General features: G+C 44.5%; 1 long non-coding RNA gene across 1 annotated transcript in view; it reads left to right on the top strand.

The window, feature by feature from the left end:
- Positions 1–6,880: 6,880 nt before the first annotated feature.
- Positions 6,881–18,663, top strand: part of LOC144332209 (uncharacterized) — a 66,969-nt gene continuing 55,186 nt past the window's right edge. The window contains exons 1-2 of the long non-coding RNA XR_013400094.1: positions 6,881–6,932; positions 7,063–8,573. This is a non-coding gene — a long non-coding RNA (uncharacterized LOC144332209). The remainder of the gene's footprint in view (positions 6,933–7,062; positions 8,574–18,663) is intronic.

Raw genomic sequence — 18,663 nt, 5'->3', positions numbered from 1 at the left:
GGACACAGAGATGAGATTGGGAAGGGAAGCTGTGGGGAGGGGATGGCAGAGAAGTAGAGACCCTGGAGCGCTGGCCCAGTGATGAGGGCTGGGACCCCCGGCCCGGGCAGAGTGAGAGCAGTTAAGGCTCAGAGACCCTGCAGACGGGGAGACCTGCCCGAGGGGCTCGGCGAGAAATCTGGGGCTTGGATCCTCAGAGCCGCTGGGCCTCCTTTTGGGCCAGGACCCTGGCTGCACAGCCAGGAGAGGGTGCCTGGGACCCAAGTCCCCTGGGCCAGAAACACACATGGTTTATAGAGTACATGCTGCACGCCGCCTGAGCCCAGCCCAGGGTGTTTCTGCAGTGGGTCCCCATCGCTGACACCAGCCTGAGACCTGTCACAAACGATCACAGCTGAGGAATGAGTCCCGATAGCAAATGGGTCCCTCCTCTTAGGCAGGTTCCCACCAAGGAGCCACACTGCCCTGGGAGCATGGAGAAGGTGCGGTGGATTGGTGAGTCTGGCCAGGGCAGGGCTGGCCCGAGTCGCACCAGCCCCTCATCCAGGCAGGGGGAGGACGCTGTTCATGAGCATCTGGTTCATGGGTGGGTGGCAAACTTGTCCTATAAAGACCACATAGCAAATATTTCAGGTTTTGCAGGCCACGAGGCCTCTGCCCCTACAGTGCCAAAGCAGCCGCAGATAATATGTAAACAAATGGACGTGGCTGTGTTCCAGTAAAACCTCATAAGACAGGTGACTGGATGTCCGGAGCTGCACGCCCCGGCCATAGCGAATAATAACTGACGATTAAAAACGCCTGAGCTCTATTCATTTCCACCTTCTACCTCCTCCCTAGATTTACCTTTTTCCCTGTATTAATACCTCGTTAAAGATGGCGCTCTTCCTGCTTCTTCTTCACCCATTTTTCCCGCGCCCGCGAAAATTACTACCTGACAGCGCAGGTGCAACATGACGTTCGACCAGAGAAACCAATACCTACTTGGTCACGCCCTCTGCGATGAGATCATCTCCGCCTCTGGCCCAACCCCTTTCCCTCCAAGTGTATATAAGGCACTGCATTACCGCCATTAAAAGAGACTTGATCAGAGCACTGTCTTGTCTCCATTTCTCGTATCTCTTGTTCCCCAAATTCCCACCCCCTCCTCCAGGGCCTGCTTCGACTATCCCGCGGGCCGGGATAACTGGACTTGGCCCACGGGTCACAGTTCTGACCCCTGACCTAAAACACGACATCAGTCTTGTGTCAGTTCCATGGTAGCCAGGAGACAAAAGGCTGAGTCAAGTGGATCTGACGAATGCGTGTTGAGGGCCTAGGACAGTCAGTGCTGGGGTGCAGCAGGGAGGAGGGGACAGAGTCCCCGACAGTGGCAAAGACCTCATCACGCTCACCTCTGACACTGACAGCAATACAACAGGGAATCACTGTTCTCTTCTACAATTTATGTTGCTCTTTACATGGAATATGTGACTCATGGCATTGATCAGGTGTCCGTCTGTGGCTGCCAGGAAAGTTACAAGAGTTTGAGGTGTCTCTGCCAGGGGCGCCTAGACTCAGGAGGAAGATGGAAGAAACTGCCCTCAGATGGACCACAGGGCAGCTTGAAGCAGTGGGAAGCAAAGATGGAATGTCTCAAATTTCTTGTGTCATCTTTTAAGGTCATGAGAGTGTTGCACTCTGCCCTCTTTGTATTCATCTTTAAACAACCCAAGTTAAAAATTATCACTTCCCCGGCTGAGCAGCTGTGTCCCTCAGGGATGGTCAGCATGGCCAGTGTGACCGATGGCAGCCCACCAAGCCAGGGCCCACCATGCTTGGACTCCTGTGACAGGACCCACTTTGGAACAGGGACAGTCGTCAGCCCTGCACATCCCAGTTCGCTGGGACAGCCCCTTTGCCTGCTTGCTGTACAGGGATGATTCTTAATCACATTCCTTTCCCTCTCTAAAGTATCCTGGTTTGGGTGATCAAGTCTCCCTGGGTATAAGTGAATGGCTAACAGCAAATCGCCAAGGGAAGGTCTTAGTCATTCAGAGCCTCTTTCCAGCCTGCACATGTGCCCAGCACTGAGCTGGACACGGGACCACAGCCCAGCACCAACCTCATGCAGACCCAACGGGGGGATGCTGCCCATTGAGGAGGGTGGGAGGCTCCATCAGTCACCAGCCTGGCCCAGCCCCATGGCATGGGACGTGGACAATCACATGACAGGTGGCCCTTGCTGGGCGAGCAGGTTTCTCTCATTTGTTGCCTCTCCTTGTCCATCTCTCTGTCTTTAAGTCTCTGCCTCTTGCTTTGCTCTCTGTAAGTATCTGTGTATCTCCAAACTTTGCTCCATATTTCCTCTCCTCTCTCTCCCTCTCTCTCTGCAGATCTCTGCATCTCTCTAGACTTTGTTCCATACATCTCTGTCTCTGTGTCTGTGTGTCTCTCTCTGGGCTTTGTTCCATATCTCACTGTCTGTTTCTCCCTCTCTCTATGTCTCTGTCTCTCTGGACTTTGCTCCGTATCTCTCTGCCTCTGTGTCTCTGTCCCTCTGAATGTCTCTGACTCTCTCTCTGTCTCTCTTTGGCCATTGTTCCATATGTCTCTGTCTCTGTGTCTCCAGCTCTCTCTGTATGTCTCTGTCCCTCTGGATTTTGTTCCATATCTGTCAGTCCCCGTGTCTCTGTCCCTCTGGATTTTGTTCCATATCTGTCAGTCACCGTGTCTCTGTCTCTCTGGACTTTGTTCTATATCTCTCTGTCCCTATGTCTCAGTCCCTCTGAATGTCTCAGTCTCTGTATCTTTGTCCCTCTGCATGTCTCTGTCTGCATCTTTGCAGACTTTGTTCCTTGTCTGTTTTTGTTTCTGTCTGACTCTGTCTCTCTGTCTCAGCCTCTCTGTCTCTGTCTCTGTCTCTCCATCTGTCTCTGTCTCTCCATCTGTCTCTGTCTCTCCGTCTGTCTCTGTCTCTCTGTCTGTCTCTGTGTGTCTGGCATGTCAGATCATGCTCTATATTCTCTGTGTCTCGCTGCATCCCCCTCCCTGTCTGCCCTTTTCTCTCCATGGCTGCGGTAAGAGGCCATGATTCCACATGCTGCATCAGGGCAGGCAGGGAATGCTGGCTCTGCCCTTGGCCTGGGGGCAGATGCTGCTTTCCCCCCACACCCAGGATGTTCCTTGGATTCACCCTCTTCATGAGTGGTGGCTGAAGTCCAGAGCTGTGAGCCTGGGCAGAGGACAGAGGGAAGGAGGCATCTGCATTTTCTCTTGGTACCATGGACCCTGTCTGGCCCCAGCCCATGGCAGTCTCTGCCGGGCCCAGCCCAGCTCTCCAGCTTCCTGGGACCAGGGAACTCAAGCACACCCTGACTCCAACCATCTCCTCAATGGGCGGATCAGCTCCCTCTTGGGTCTGCAGATAGGTCATAGTGTGAGCTTGTCATTTTTCATCAAATTATTTGTGAAGACAGAGGCTGAAACTCTGCCTCCCCCATCCATGTCACTCCTGGGGTCGTCATCTGAGTGGGGTGAAGTCGTCCCAGCTTCTGAAGACCTTGGTGGATCTCAGCATGCGTGTGAATCTTCCAGTCTATTCTATTCTCCATCCTTTAAGATTCTGCTAATGTGAAATCTTTTTAAAAGATAAAATGATGAGTTTCAAACATATATAAAATGAACATGTGTCAAAGATTTTTCTTTGTTTTTTGTACTCACTAACTAATGAGGAATCCAGTAAGGTGTTAAAAACCAGCTCAAAGGAGAATCCAAAGGGCAGCCAATCAGGAATGCCGACATGAATTCTCTCAGTGAAGGTGCAAAATGGGCTTCCGGAGAGGGGCCCATTGTACCTCCACCAGCCAAGACTCATCCGCCTTTCTGTGAACCCAGGACAATTTGCACTCCATCCATTTCTACCATGTACAGAGCTGCAAAATAGCTCAGATACAGTGAAAGGCATGGAAACTCCACAGAATCAGATAACCCAGATGTGGGAGTAGAGCCCTGGTTTTCCATTGAAATCATACCCAGTAAGTCTTCCACAGCTTTTCCTAACAGCTTTAACATTTAAAAAACCTGATTTCTTTCATTCCTTATCCTCACAGATGCTGTCTTTCATTCCAGGGCCTCCTGGACCTGCAGAATCCTTGCTCTTGTACAACAGAAGGGGCAGCTTCTGCATGGCCAAGTTCACCTTCGCCCTCAGCCTCTGCAGACATCGCTAATCAACCAGAGCCTGGGTCCCAGTGAGCACTGATGCTGGGTTACAATATTGATGCTGCCATCAATATCGATGGCAATATTGATGGGGGCTTCCCGTGATGGGGGAGCCAAGATGGGGGCTTCCCCTGGCATGAGGGGTGGTCAGCACCCTGTCCCACTCATCTGCTTTCTATGGTCTGTCCCACCCTGGGTTTCCCTTCCTTCGCCTCCTCCTTCATCTCTCCTCCTCCTCTTCATCTTCTTCTGGTTTACTTTTTAAAAATGTAGTGAAATGCACATAAAGTTTACCATCTTAACCATTTTTAGGAATATAGTTCAGCAGTGGTAAGAATATTAACATCATGCAACCATCACCACCATCATTTCCAGAACTCTCTTCCTCTTACAAAATGGAAACTCTACCCACCATTCTCCCTCCTCCCAGCCCCTGGCCACCACCCTGGAACTTCCTGTCTCTATGATAATTGGACTGTGCGAGGGACTTCTTATGAGTGGAATCATACAGTATTTGTCCTTTCGTGTCTGGCTTATTTTATTTAGCGTAATGTCCTCAAGGTTCACCCACAGTGTAGCCTGTGTCACAATGCCCTTCCGTTTTAAAGCTGAATCGTATTCCGTTGTGTGTACAGGCCACATTTTCTCTGTCCATCCATCCATAGACTCTTGGGTTGTCTCCACCTTTGGGCTGTTGTGAATAATGCTGCTATGAACATGTGTGTACAAATGCCTGTTGGAGTCTCTGCCTTCAGTTCTTTCAGATATGCACCCAGAGGCAGAATTGCTGGAGCCTATGGTAATTCTATTTCTAGTTATTTTGAGGATGCACCATACCATTTTTCATAGCGACAGCACAATTTTACGTTCCCACCAACAGTGCACAAGGGTTCCCATTTCTCCACATCCTCGCTAGCACTTATTTTGTTCTGTCTTGTTTTTATCATAGCCATCCTAATGGGTGTGAGGTGGTTATGTTTTTAAATTTTTTTCGTTCTTTTCTGAAATTTTTTGTGGTAAAATTTATACAACATAAAATGTGCTATTTCAACCATTTTAAGAGTACAATGCAGTGGCATTAAGTACATTTGCAATGTTGTGCAACCATCCCCACTATCCACCTCCAGAACTTTTTCATCAGCTCTTCATCATTAAGCAATAACTCCTTGTTCCCACCTGCCTGGCCCCCGGAACCTCTCTTCCACTTTCTGTCTTCTACCGCCTGTAGTTGCTGCTGCTGGAGATGCTGGTTTCCCCACAGCATCCTGGGGTCTCTGATGGACAAGTGCTGAGTAGCAGCTATGGTGATTCCCGTCCCTGGACTGCAGCATGGGTGCTAGAGGTAAACGATGCCAGTGGGAACCTCCTGGCACTGCCTTTTCTTGCTTGAGGCAGAGGTGGGACAGTTTCAGCCTGGGGGACGACTTCTGAGCTGTCCTTCTAGAGTCTCCTCCTCCAGCCCTTCCAGTACTTCTGTGGGCACCTAAGCCCCTGTAGTAAATCCCATTCTGTGCAGAACTGGGACATGGTTTCTATTTCTTGCAAGTGAATCTTGCTTGACACCATCGATTCTGTTTGGGATGAACACTTTCGGTGAGTCATGTCTGCCAGGATGGCACCATCCCTATTGCAAACCTGCCTCAAGGCTCACTAGGACCCAGGCTCTGATTGATTAGTGATGTCTGCAAAGGCTGAGGGCAAAGGTGAACTTGGCCATACCGGAACTGCCTCTTCTGTTACATGGCAGTCCTCAAGAGCATGGATTCCACAGGCAGGCTTCTAGGTTCAAATCCTAGCTCTGCTTCTGACAAGTTGTGCAACTGCAGTTCAGCCACTTAACCTCTCTGAACTTCGGATTTCCCGGTTATAAAATGAGCACACTTGAAAGAGATGAGGCATGTGTACTGGCTCCAGGGCACTGTGTCCTCACGCCCTTTCTTGTCTCCCCTGTTCTGTTCTGGATGGCAAGGGGGCGGCGCTGCCTTTCCTGCATCAGCTGCTCCTGAAGGCCCTGGCAGGAGGCCGGGATGTTTCCCCACAACCCTTGTTCCGCCCTACACAGCATCTTCAGCAGTGCAGGAAGCAGCCTCCATCCAGTGACCTGGCCCCAGTTTCCCACCACCCCACCTCCACCCTCCGTCCCTCCAGCCGAGGTGTGGCAACTTGCTGCTCCTCTGAGTCCCTGGGTTTGGCTCACAGCCATACCACCCCCACTAGCCAGTCCCCTGCCTTAAATGCCCTGTGGGGTAAACACTTGGCCCAGGTACTGTTTCCTGATGGATACCACAGGCCAATCCGATAGCCCCACGCCTGACACACGGCGAAAGCTCACAAAATGGTATCCCTTGTCATGGAGCAAGCAGCCCGCTGCTGGGCCAGGATTTGCTGGGCCAGGGGGTCTCAGAGTGGGACCTAAGTAGCTACGCAGCAGGGATATTTGTATGGGTTAAACAAAGGACACAGAATTGAGAGTAGCTGAAGGGGAAGGAGGGGGAGAAGAAAGACACTAAGGAGGAGAAAGACAGTAACATTTATCGGAAAAGAAACGACAACACGATAGTAGCATGTGAATTACTTGTACTACTCTGAAAAGACGTTTCTCTTTTCCATGGTGGGTAAGCTGTGAACTGTGAAGTCTGTAAGCCTCCCTCTAGTGGCCACCCCAAGTGTTTCAACTGAGAATCTCAGATATTCCCCGACGAAGAGAACTACCGACGCCTGGGATACAGGTGGGGAGTGTGATAAAACTATTTTATAAATTGCCTTATATTTTAAATTTTACTTTAATTTCATATATTCATCCAAAATACAACCACATTTTTAAAAGTATGAAACACCGTTTTGTTTCACTCTCTACAGGAATAAAACGCCCCACGTTGCTGCTGAGCCCCCCAGGGGCGCTTTGGTGACACTCTGGAGTCTGGCCAGGAGGTTCTGAGAGTGCAGTTCCTGGCCCTCTCTAAGGAAGTGGAGACTTCATTGTGTAGGGTCACCAGGTAAGACGCAGGGCACCCAGTGAAATCTGAACTTTAGGTACCTAATAAATAATTTTTCAGTGTATATCCCATGCAAATATTTGCACTGACTTATACTAAAAAATGCTCATTCTTTATCTGAACTTCAAATTTAACTGGGTGCCCTATATTTTTATTTACTACATATGGAAGCTTCATCAGGTTGTGAGTCCTGGGGGGCCAATGCCACACCCCCGTCCTCTCTTTCCCTTCCTTGGCCTCATCTTTCCCTCTCACCTAAAATTTCTGCCGCTTTGCTGTGTTTTACCTGTCACTGAAAGGCACCTGCATTCCACCTTGGGAAACAATGGGGTGGGGTCTGAACGAACCCACAGTGAGGGTGATGGCCGTGACGGCTCCTTGCGCCAACTCTAGCAAGGAGTTCCATGCTCAGGCCAACCCCAGGCCTCCCTAAGCCAAGGGGTCAAAGAGCGAAGGTCATGATCCAGCTCGGGGAAGGGAGGGAACAAGAGCCTCAGTGCATACGAACCTCAGTTCACAAACCAAATATACAAGAAAAAAGACGTGATTATCATGAATCAAGATTGCTTTTCTTCCAAGTCCGTTTCCTGCTGGGAGGGCCAAGACAGAATCCCATACTTCCAGGTCATGTCTATTTGGGGTATTTGCAGAGCTGAGGCATCCAGGATGGCCCTCGCATCCTCCACCTCATCCGGTCTCCAAACTGCCTTCCAGGATGTACGTGCCAGATACAAGGCTCTCCTGCTGCTTCCCACCCATCCCAAGCTTTGGGGAAAACAGCTGCTTCTGGGCCTTGGACTCTCGGTCCTGAGTGCCGACAGTCACACCACGGCCTTCTCCCCGGGGCTTAGGCCATCCCAGGGCTCTGTGCAGGAATGGAGTGCAGCCCCCTTCCCTTGCACCACTGCACTCCTCCCACAGCAGGCCCCTTCTTTCTGAGGGCTGACCTGGTACAGGCTGGACCTGGGACAAGGGTCCAATAGAGGCCTGCATACCGGAGTCTGCATGTTACTTCTAAATCTGACTCACACACAGCCAAATGCCATATGTTCTGTCCTCCTCCTTTGACCCACTTACCCTCCTGACAACCTGCCAGGCCACGCTGGCCTTTACAGTTCTCAGAGACCTCGCAGTTCCCTGCCAGGACATGGTGGCCCAGGCCAGCCCAGCCTTGTCCCTGCCCCACGCCCTTCCAGATCCCATCCCGTGCACACCGCGGGGCTTTGTGCACATATCTGTGGACACTTCAGGCCATGGCTTCACTCTCTGCTCACGTCCTTCCTGCAGCTAATAGCCAGCACGCTTAAAAATTTAATCACAACACTTTGGGAGTAATAGAAAATGCGTGTTTCATACATGAGGAGAAAAAAGGAGGTGAGTATGTATTTATTCTGTGTATGGATATAAAAATGATGTTTGTAGGCTGGTTGTGGTGGCTCACACCTATAATCCTAGCACTTTTGGAGACCGAGGTGGGTAGATCATAAGGTGAAGAGATTGAAGACCATCCTGGCTAACATGGTGAAACCCTGTCTATATTAAAAAAAAAAAAATACAAAAATTAGCTGGGCATGGTGGCGCACACCTGTAGTCCCAGCTCCTCAGGAGACTGAGGTAGGAGAATCGCTTGAACCCGGGAGGTGGAGGTTGCAGTGAGCCGAGATCGTGCCACTGCATTCCAGCCTGGGTGACAGAGTGAGACTCTGTCTCAAAAAACAAAGATTGTATATGGAAAAGATTCAAAGCAACATTAAAAACTGAAGTAAGTATTCATGGTAGAATGTTTTCCTTTTCTTATTTTTCTTTCCAATTTTTGTTTTAGGTTCAGGGGGTACGTGTGTAGGTTTGTTACATGGGTAAATTGTGTGACACAGGGGTTTGGGGTATGGATTATTTCATCACCCAGGTAATATGCATAGTACCCGATAGGTAGTTTTTGGATCCTCACCCTCCTCCCCTCCTCCGCCCTCCAGTAGGCCCCAGTGCCTATTGTTCCTCTCTGTGTCCATGTGTACTCAATGTTTAGCTCCCACTTATAAGTGAGAATATGCAGTATTTGGTTTTCTGTTCCTGTGTTAATTCACTTAGGATAATGGCCGTCACCTCCATTCATGTTGCTGCAAAGGACATGATTTCATTCTTTTCCTGGCTGTATAGTATTCCATGGTGCATTGCTTAGGATTTTTTTGGTTATTTGGGCTCATTTTGGTTCCATGTGAATTTTAGGATAGTTTTTTTCTAATTCTGTAAAAAATGCCACCAGTCGTTTGGTAGAACTAGCGTTGAATCTGTAAATTGCTTTGGGCCACATGACCATTTTAACAAGATTAATTCTTCCAGTCCTTGAGGCATGGAATGTTTTTCCATTTGTTTGTGTCATTGCTGATTTCTTTGCGGTGTTTGCATTCCATTCTCTTTCACCTCTCTGGTTAGCTATAATCCTAGGTATTTTATTCTTTGGGGGGCTATTGTGAATGGGATTGCATTCTTGATATGGCTCTCAGCTTGGACATTATTCATGTATAGAAATGCCACTGATTTTTATACATTGATTTTATATGCTAAAACTTTGCCGAAGTTGTTTATCATATCTACAATTCTTTGGGCAGAGACTATGGCGTTTTCTAAGTATAGAATCATATCATCTGTGAAGAGGGACAGTTTGACTCCCTCTCCTCCTATTTGGATGCCTTTTGTTTTTTTCTCTTGCTTGATTACAATGGCTAGGACTTCCGGTACTACACTGAATAGCAGTGATGTGAGTGGGCATCCTTGTCTTGTTCTGGTTCTCAAAGAGAATGCTTCCATCTTTTGCCTGTTCAGTATGATGTTGACCATGGGTTTGTCATAGATGGCTCTTATTGTTATTTTGAGGTATGTTCCTTCAATACCTAGTTTGTTGAGGGTTTTTAACATGAAGGGATGTTTAATTTAATTGAAAGCCCTTTCTGCATCTACTGAGATGATCATAAGCCTGCTGTTTTTAGTTCTGTTTATGTGATTGATCACATTTATTGATTGATTTGTGTATGTCAAACCAAACTTGCATCCCAGAAATAAAGCCTACTTGATTGTGGTGGATTAGCTTTTTGATGTGCTGCTGGATTTGGTTTGCTAGTATTTGTTGAGGATTTTTGCATCTTTGTTAATCAGGGATGTTGGCCTGAAGTTTTCTTTTTTGTTGTGCCTTTGCCATGTTTTGGTATCAAAATAATGCTGGCCTCATAAAATGAGTTAGGGAGGAATCCCTCCTCCTCAATTTTTCAGAATACTTTCAGTAGGATTGGTACCAGGTCTTCTTTATACATCTGGTAGAATTCAGCTGTGAATCCATCTGGTCCAGGGCTTTTTCTGGTTGGTAGATTTTTTTTTAATACTGATTCAATTTTACTCTTTTTTTTTTCTCTTTCCTTTTTTTTTTTTTTTTAATTTAAGACAGGGACTTGCTCTGTTACCCAGGCTGGAGTGCAATGGCACAGTCTCAGCTCACTGCAAGTTCAAGTGATTTTCCTGCCTCCGTCTCCCAAGTAACTGGGACTACAGGTGTGTGCCACCATGCCTGGCTAATTGTTGTATTTTTGGTAGAGATGGGGTTTCACCATGTTGGCCAGGTTGGTCTCGAACTCCTGACCTCAAGTGATCTGCCCTCCTTGGCCTCTCAAAGTGCTGATTCAATTTTAGAATTCAATATTGGTCTGTTCAGGGCTTTAATTTCTTCTTGGTTCAATCTCGGAAGGTTGTATGTTGCTAGGAATTTATTTAATTCTTCTAGGTTTTTCAGATTTGTGTGCATGTAAGTGTTCAGAATAGTTTCTAAGAGTCTTTGGTATTTCTGTGAGGTTGGTGGTCATGTCTGCTTTGTCATTTCTGATTATGTTTGTTTGGAGCGTCTCTCTTTTTTCTACATTAGTCTAGCCATCAGTGAATCAATCTTATTTATCTTTCAAAAAACCAACCTTTGGATTTGTTGATCTTTTGTATGATTTTTGCATATCAAAAGCAGAGCAGAGCTGTGGCACCGTGTGGTCCATGTGCCCACATTGGTGGCCGTGGAATGGTGTGGTCCATGCATAAGCACTTCAGCAAAACAGTTGGGGGAGGCTGTGGGTAAGTGTGACCTGACAAAGCAGTGGGGAGGGCTGCAGGTTGCTGCACGCTGGCAGTGGCCTGTTTGTAGAAGTTCTCTGATTGTTAGGTGGGGTCTGCGGGTAAAGGAGCTGTGGCAGTAGCCAGTGGGAAGTGCACTGATTAGGCATCTCAGGCTGTGCTAGATGCAGGTGCAGCCAGGCAGGGACCCTGGAGAGGCTGGCAGGCAAAGGGGTGCTCAGATCAGACTGGCCCCGTCCCACTGGAAAGATATTCTGTCCAGGTCTGACAATCGACAAAGACCCAAGCCAGCTAGAGAAGCATGGTGAGCCTTCCAGAATGCGCACCCCTGGGCTTGCTCCACTGCAGACGCTCCCGTGCCAAACCCTCTGGACTTCACACAGGCTGAAGTGCTGTTCCTAGCAACTCTCCAAGCAGCTCTCCTTGCCAGCTGTAATGTCCACGTAGGTCATGGGTTCTCCTGCAAGTAGGATTCTGGAGGTCTGAGGCAGGAGTGGACCACTTGATGCCTATTTAACTTGCCCCTTCCCCAGGAGCTGCTCGGGGCTAGGAACTAGTCCTGGTGGTTGGCAGCCCCATGCAAGGTTCGCAGTTTCCTTCCCATTCAGCCCAGAGGCTGTGTCCTCCCTCCGTCCACTCTCAATGCCTTCCTTCCAAAGATCTGCTTAGAGTGTGGCAGTCTTCTTGATGATCTGGTCTCTCCATGAAATAAGCTCTTCCTGGCTGTACCTAGTCAGCCATCTTGACTCTTCCCACCATTTTTCTTACATGAATTTAAATATTTACATGATTCTTGTAAATGAGAAAAAGAAAACATAAAAGGTTAAGAATGTGTCCCCAGAATCTGTGGCATCCTTTGCTGATCTGTCAAGCATTTATCATCCATGATGTTTTTAAACTAAGTATATTTTTGGCCAGTATCACCTGCTGAAAAAATTGTACCTCCTTTATTTGTACTAAAAAAAAAGAAAAAAAAAAAACACAGCTACTTTCAGGCCTCGGGATATTATTACTCATTACTTTTGTATATTGTGATCAGCAGGATAATCCCCCTGCAAGGAAGATATCCACATCCTAATCCTAAGAAGGTATGAATAGTTAAGGAGAATGCCAAGGAGAATTAAGGTTGCAGATAGAATTAAGGTCTCTGATCAGCCAACCTTAAATTGAGGAGAATGTCCTGGGTTATCTGCGTTGGCCCAATGTAATCAAAAGTAGAAGAGAGAGGCAGGAGAGCTGAGGGTGAGACCATGTGAGATCTCAACCTGTGCTGCTAGCCAAAGATGGCCAAGAGGCCATGAGCCAAGGTGCAGAGGCAGCCTCTGGAAACTAAAAAATGCAGGAAAAAATGTTCTTCTGAGCCTCCAGAAGGAAGCAGCCCTGCTGATACCTTGATTTTAGCCTCATGAGACCCATACCATGCTCCTCTCCTACAGAACTCAAAGACAATATATTTTTATTGTGGTTAAGCCATTAATTTGGGGGTAATTTGGCAGCCACAGGAAACTACTACATGTACCAGGATTGAATGGAGTCTGGATTTTTCCTGATCATAACATCCATGGTTTTACAGATTCCACCCTATTCTCTTAACCTGTGCAGACTAAAGAGCCCAGTTGTTTTTAAGTAAAGTCTTTTATAATATTCCCTAAATGGTTACAGCTCTTTGTCCTTGGGTCTTCCTTGCCTTCTTTGTCCCTGAATGTAGCGTGATGGGAAGCATATGCAGAACTTAGCATTCAGCTGTATCATGGTTTTATACAAGCTTATATTTCTCACTTTGTTTCTAAAATTGACTTCATTATGGTGCTTGGCCAGATGTTGTTGGCTTTTTTCAGTTGTGGCAGCAGATCAAGCCAATGTCTGTGGGAACAATACGCCATGGCTCTCTATTGTTTTGTTACTGATTGCTCATAGTTATCATTGAATACGTAGAGTTAGGATTACTTACTTTCTTAATGCGGAAATGTAACCAAGGCTCCCCTGCCATCTTTTAATCGGTTTACAGCAGAATTGCCTCACAGAATTGCATGCATTTTGCCACCTGGAAGAAATCTGCATCATCTATGAAGTTGGATATTTTATCAGGACACTCACTCTTTAGCCACACTGTGCATTCAATTTTTAACAGATACCAGCCCTTCCACTTAACTTTTTTTCAAAATCGAAGACAAAATCAGCTTATATCTAATGAGGTATCTGACCCTAATCCAGCTCCTTTTTGTGACAAAGCACTTGCCCCTTTTCCATCTGTTCAACAATACCCCACCCACTCATCCGCAATGAGGTAACTTTGTGATAACTTCCCTGGGGAACCTTGCAAGAGCTTTTCGTTTTGCATGTTTTGAAGCTATATTATTAGGTACATGAATGTTTCATGTTATTATACCTTCCTGGTAGATTGACCCTATTGACATTATGAAATGATCCTTTACCTGTAGTAATGTATCATAATTTAAAGTGTACTCTGTCTGATATACAGTAAGTATAAATAAGCCAACTTTCTTTCAGTTAATATTTGGTCTATCTTTTCCTTTTTTTTTTTTTTTTTTTGACAGAGTCTCGCTCTGTTGCCCAGGCTGGAGTGCAGTGGCACGATCTAGGCACTGCAACCTCCACCTACTGGGTTCACGCCATTCTCCTGCCTCAGCCTCCCAAGTAGCTGGGACTACAGGTGCCTGCCACCACGCTTGGCTAATTTTTTAGTAGAGACAGGGTTTCACCGTGTTAGCCAGGATGGTCTCGATCTCCTGACCTCGTGATCTGCCTTCTTTGGTCTCCGAAAGTGCTGGGATTACAGGCCTGAGCCACAGCGCCCGGCTAGTTGGTCTATCTCTTCCAACAGTTCACATTCATACTTTCCTAATGCACCTTGAAAGCAGAAAGCATTTTGTTTAGTTTTATGTTGTTTTATTTCTTTTGATCCCGTCTAGCAATGTTTGTCTTTTAACTGGATCATTTATCTATTTATATTAAATATATTTTGATATGTATTTGGGTTTATTTTTATCATCTTACCATTGGTTTCCCTCTTGCCCTACTTTCATTATCTTTATTCTTGTCATTTAAAAAACTAATCAAGAATTTTATATATTTCATTTTGCCCCTCTAATACCTTGGTGGTTGAAAATTATTTTACTATTATTTTAAGCTAAAATAGAACAGTTCATATAAAACCTGAAAAAATTCATATGCACATCCTGGAACACAACAAAATCCAAATAGGGTAAACACAAGATGATCCAAATCCACACACTTTATCATCAAAATGTCGAATAAAGACCAAAACAAATTGTAAAAGTAGTGGGGAGAAATGGCTCATCACATATAAGGACCCCCAGTAAGGATAACAGTGGAATTCCCATCAGAACAAGAAAATCAATGCCGGAAGGAAGTGGAATAACAAATTCAAAATGCTAGGGGTGGGGAAGTTGTCAACAAAAAGATATCATATTTGGAAAAATCTCTCTGAAATAAAAATAAATGTATTCTAAGACAAACACTAAGATAATTTCCTGCTAGCAGACTTGCCATAAGAAAATACTAAAAGATATTCTTCAGACTAAAAGCAAGTGAGACCATTAAGAAAACAAGAGCACTGATTAAGGTAATTATGTAGGTAATTGTACAAGACAGTGTAATTGCATATTTCTTCTTCTTTTTTCACTTGACTGATTTTGCAAGCCATCATATAGAACAATATGCATCTAATTACACTTTAGGTTTATCGTATATAAAAATGTAATCTATGTGACAATAACAACACAAAGGAGGAGACGGAAAACAAAGCTGTCTAGAGTAATGATGCCGTAGAGAAGCTTGAATCCACAGGAGAAATGAAGATAATCCAAATGGCCAATAAGAAGAAGAATAAAGCAAACTCTATAAATATATACTAGCTCTCCTCTCTTCTCTGAGATTCTTTAAAGGACATGAAATTATAAAACTAATGACAACGATGCATTGTTGAGTTTGTAACACCTTTAGAAATAATATACATAACAAAGTAACAGAAAACTTGGGTGAGGGAATTGAACTATAGAGGAGTAAATTTTCTATATCTCACTGGAATTATGTTAGTGTAAATCTATGCTGACAAGTTCAGATGTACGTTGCAGACCCTAGAGCAACTACTAAAAAAATAGCTAAATCATGAAAGAAATTAAAATGTTACACTAGAAAATATTCACTTAATGCAAAAGGAGCATGTATATAGGAACAAGTAAGCTGAGGAAGAGAAAAGGAACAGAAAGTAAAATAGCAGATGGAAATCCAACTCTATCAGTAACAACATTAAAGGTGAATAGATTTAACAGTCCAACCAAAAGCCAGAGGTTGTTGGACTGGATTAAAAATAAGATTCAACTTGTCAAAAGACAAAATTACAAATTTAAAATTTTTTTTTTTTTTCAATTCATAAATAAGGGCAGTCTCCATTCTACAAAGTAGAATCAAAGCTCCCACTAGGCAATAGGTGGGAACAAGGAAACGAACAATAGCGGGAAAAAGAAGCTGATTGGCTAATGTCAGGTTACTTCAACTTACGTTTTTTGTTAAGAGTTAAAGGAGAAGTGACTTCTTTATTACACTAACTGAGGTAGACCGGAAGCTCCTGTTTTTAGGAAAAACTGGTCTGAGGCTCTATGATACCTGCTGCCTCAAAGTGTCATTTTGATCATGTGTCATTCAGCATGAGTGACTCTGTTTTGGTTTGATTTGGTCTGGTCTTTCGGGGCCCAGTGCAGGAGCTCAGTCCAAAACAATGGTCTCCCATAATTTTTGTTTAACACATTTTATGCTGTGTATAGAAAGCATATTTTTATCTCAAAATATAGGTTGAAAGTTAAGAATGGAAAAAGATATACTGTGCAAACAACAGTGGTAATAGAGCTTGAGTGGCTATATTAATATTAGACAAAAGAGACTGAAACAGAAACCATTATTTATTTGAAATAACTGTGAAAAACTATAGTACAATATCACAACCAGGATAGTGACATTGACACAGTCCTCCAATCCCATTCAGACTTTACCAGCTTTACCTGTACTTCTTTGTATGTGTGGGTGTGTATGTTTAGTTCTATGCAATTTTATCACACGTGTAGGGCTGTGTATATTCACTACTACAACAGTTCCATGACTGCAAGAATTTCTCATGTTTCTCTTTATAACCACCCCTCATCCTTATCCCCGGCAACCAATAATCTGGTTCTCTATGTCTAGCATTTTCTCATTGCAAGAATATTATACGAATGGAGTCACACAGTATTGCTACAGTTTGGATGTTGGTTCCCTCCAAACCTCATATGGAAATTTGTTGCCCAATGTTGGAGGTGGGGCCTAATGGGGGGTATTTGGGTCATGGGGGTGGACTTCTCGTGAATAAATTAATGCCTTCCCTTAAGGCTCTATTAGTTCCTTTGAGAGCTTGTTGTTACGAAGAGCCTGGACCTTCCACCTCTCTCTTGCTTCCTCTCTCCCCATGTGATCTCTGCACATATCAGCTCCCCTTCACCACCTGCCATGAGTGGAAGCAACCTGAGGCCCTCATCTTGTACAGCCTGCAGAACCATGAATCAAATACACCTCCTTTCTTTATAAATGACCCAGCCTCAAGTATTCCTTTATTGCAGTGCAAAACGGCTAAGTCAAGTATGTATTCTTTTGGTACTGGCCTTTTGCACTCAGCATAATTCTCGTGAACCTAATGCAGATTGCTGCATGAATCAACAGTTCGTTCCTTCCTTGTTAATACTAAGAAGTATTTCATGGTATGGGTACACTGCAATTTGCTGAATCATTCACCGATTGAATAACATCTGAGTTGTTTCCAGTTTTGGGCCATTATGAATAAAGTTCTCGTGAACATTTGTGTACAGGTTTTTGCATGAAAGTAAGTGTCCTTTTCCCTGAGTTAAATAACCAGGAATGTAAATAGTGGGTCTTATGGAAATTATATCTTTAGTTTTATGAAAATAGCTAAACTATTTTTCAGTGAGTTTCATTTTAAATTTCCACCGGTAACATGTGAGTGATCCAGTTTCTCTGCATCCTTGCCAGCATTTGGTGTTCTCACTATTTTTAAATTTTAGCCAGTCTGATAGGTATATAATGATAACTCATTGTGATTTTAATTTGCATTTCTCTAACAGCTAAGGAAGTTGAACATTGTTTCATGTGCTTATTTGCCACCTTTATATCCCTTGAGTAAAATATCTGTTTGTGTTTTTTGGCCGTTAATTTTTTTTTTGACTATGATGATTGTATGGATTTTCTTTGCCCATTTTTAAATTGAGTTGTTTGCCTTTTTACTTTTGAGTTTTAAGGGTTCTTTATATATTTTAGATACTTGCCTTTTGTCACATATGTGGTTTGCAGATAGTTTTCTTATAATTTGAAGCTTGTCTCTTCACCCTTTTTACGTGAGTTTTGCAGAGCAAATTTTTCTCACTTTGGTGAGTTCCAATGTATTATTTTTTTTTCCTTTTATGGGCTTTGCTTTTGGTGTAAAGTCTAGGAACTCTTTGCCTAACCCAATATTTCAATTATTTTTCTCCTATGTTTCTTTTCTTCCCTAAAAGCGTCAGGGTTTCTGCATGGAAGACTGTAATCTGTTTTGAATTAATTTTTGCATAAGGTGTGAGGTTTAAGTCAAGATTAATTTGTTTTGTAGTAGTTCAATGGCTCCGGTACTATTTGTTGAAAAGACAATTCTTTCCTGATTGATTTGCTTTTGTACCTTTGTTGGAAATCAGTGGAGCCTATTTGTATGTGTCTCTTCCTCTGGGATTTCTGTTCTAGTCCATTGGTCTATGTATGTCTCCTTTCTGAATATCACACCATCATGATTACTGTAGCTATATCATAAGCCTTAATAGCTGCTAGAGTGACTCTTTGCACTTTATTTTTATTCTAGATTGTTTTAGCTGTTTGAGAGCTTGTGCTTTTCCATATAAGTTTTAGAATTGGTTCTATCTTATAGATCCCTGTGTTGTGGTGATATCCTCTTTCATGTCATTACCTTTCTTGTTTCTATCAATCATAATTATTTTGAAGTCCATGTCTGATAAATTAAATACCAGGATTTTCTTTGACTATGTTTTTGTTGTCTCTATGTTTTTTGTCATGCGCGTCCATGTGAAGAGACCACCAAACAGGCTTTGTGTGAGCAACATGGATGTTTATTTCACCTGGGTGCAGGCGGGCTGAGTCCAAAAAGAAAGTCAGCCAAGGGAGATAAGGGCGGGGCCATTTTATAGGATTTGGGTAGGTAAAGGAAAATTACAGTCAAAGGGGGGTTGTTCTCTGGCGGGCAGGAGTGGGGGTTACAAGGTGCTCAGTGGGGGAGCTTTTTGAG

The sequence above is a fragment of the Macaca mulatta genome, chromosome 10 (assembly GCF_049350105.2).
Source record: "Macaca mulatta isolate MMU2019108-1 chromosome 10, T2T-MMU8v2.0, whole genome shotgun sequence".
In the NCBI taxonomy this organism is placed as follows: domain Eukaryota; kingdom Metazoa; phylum Chordata; class Mammalia; order Primates; family Cercopithecidae; genus Macaca; species Macaca mulatta.
The sequence above is the reverse complement of the archived record's forward strand: the minus strand, read 5'-3'. Positions and strand labels throughout refer to the sequence as shown.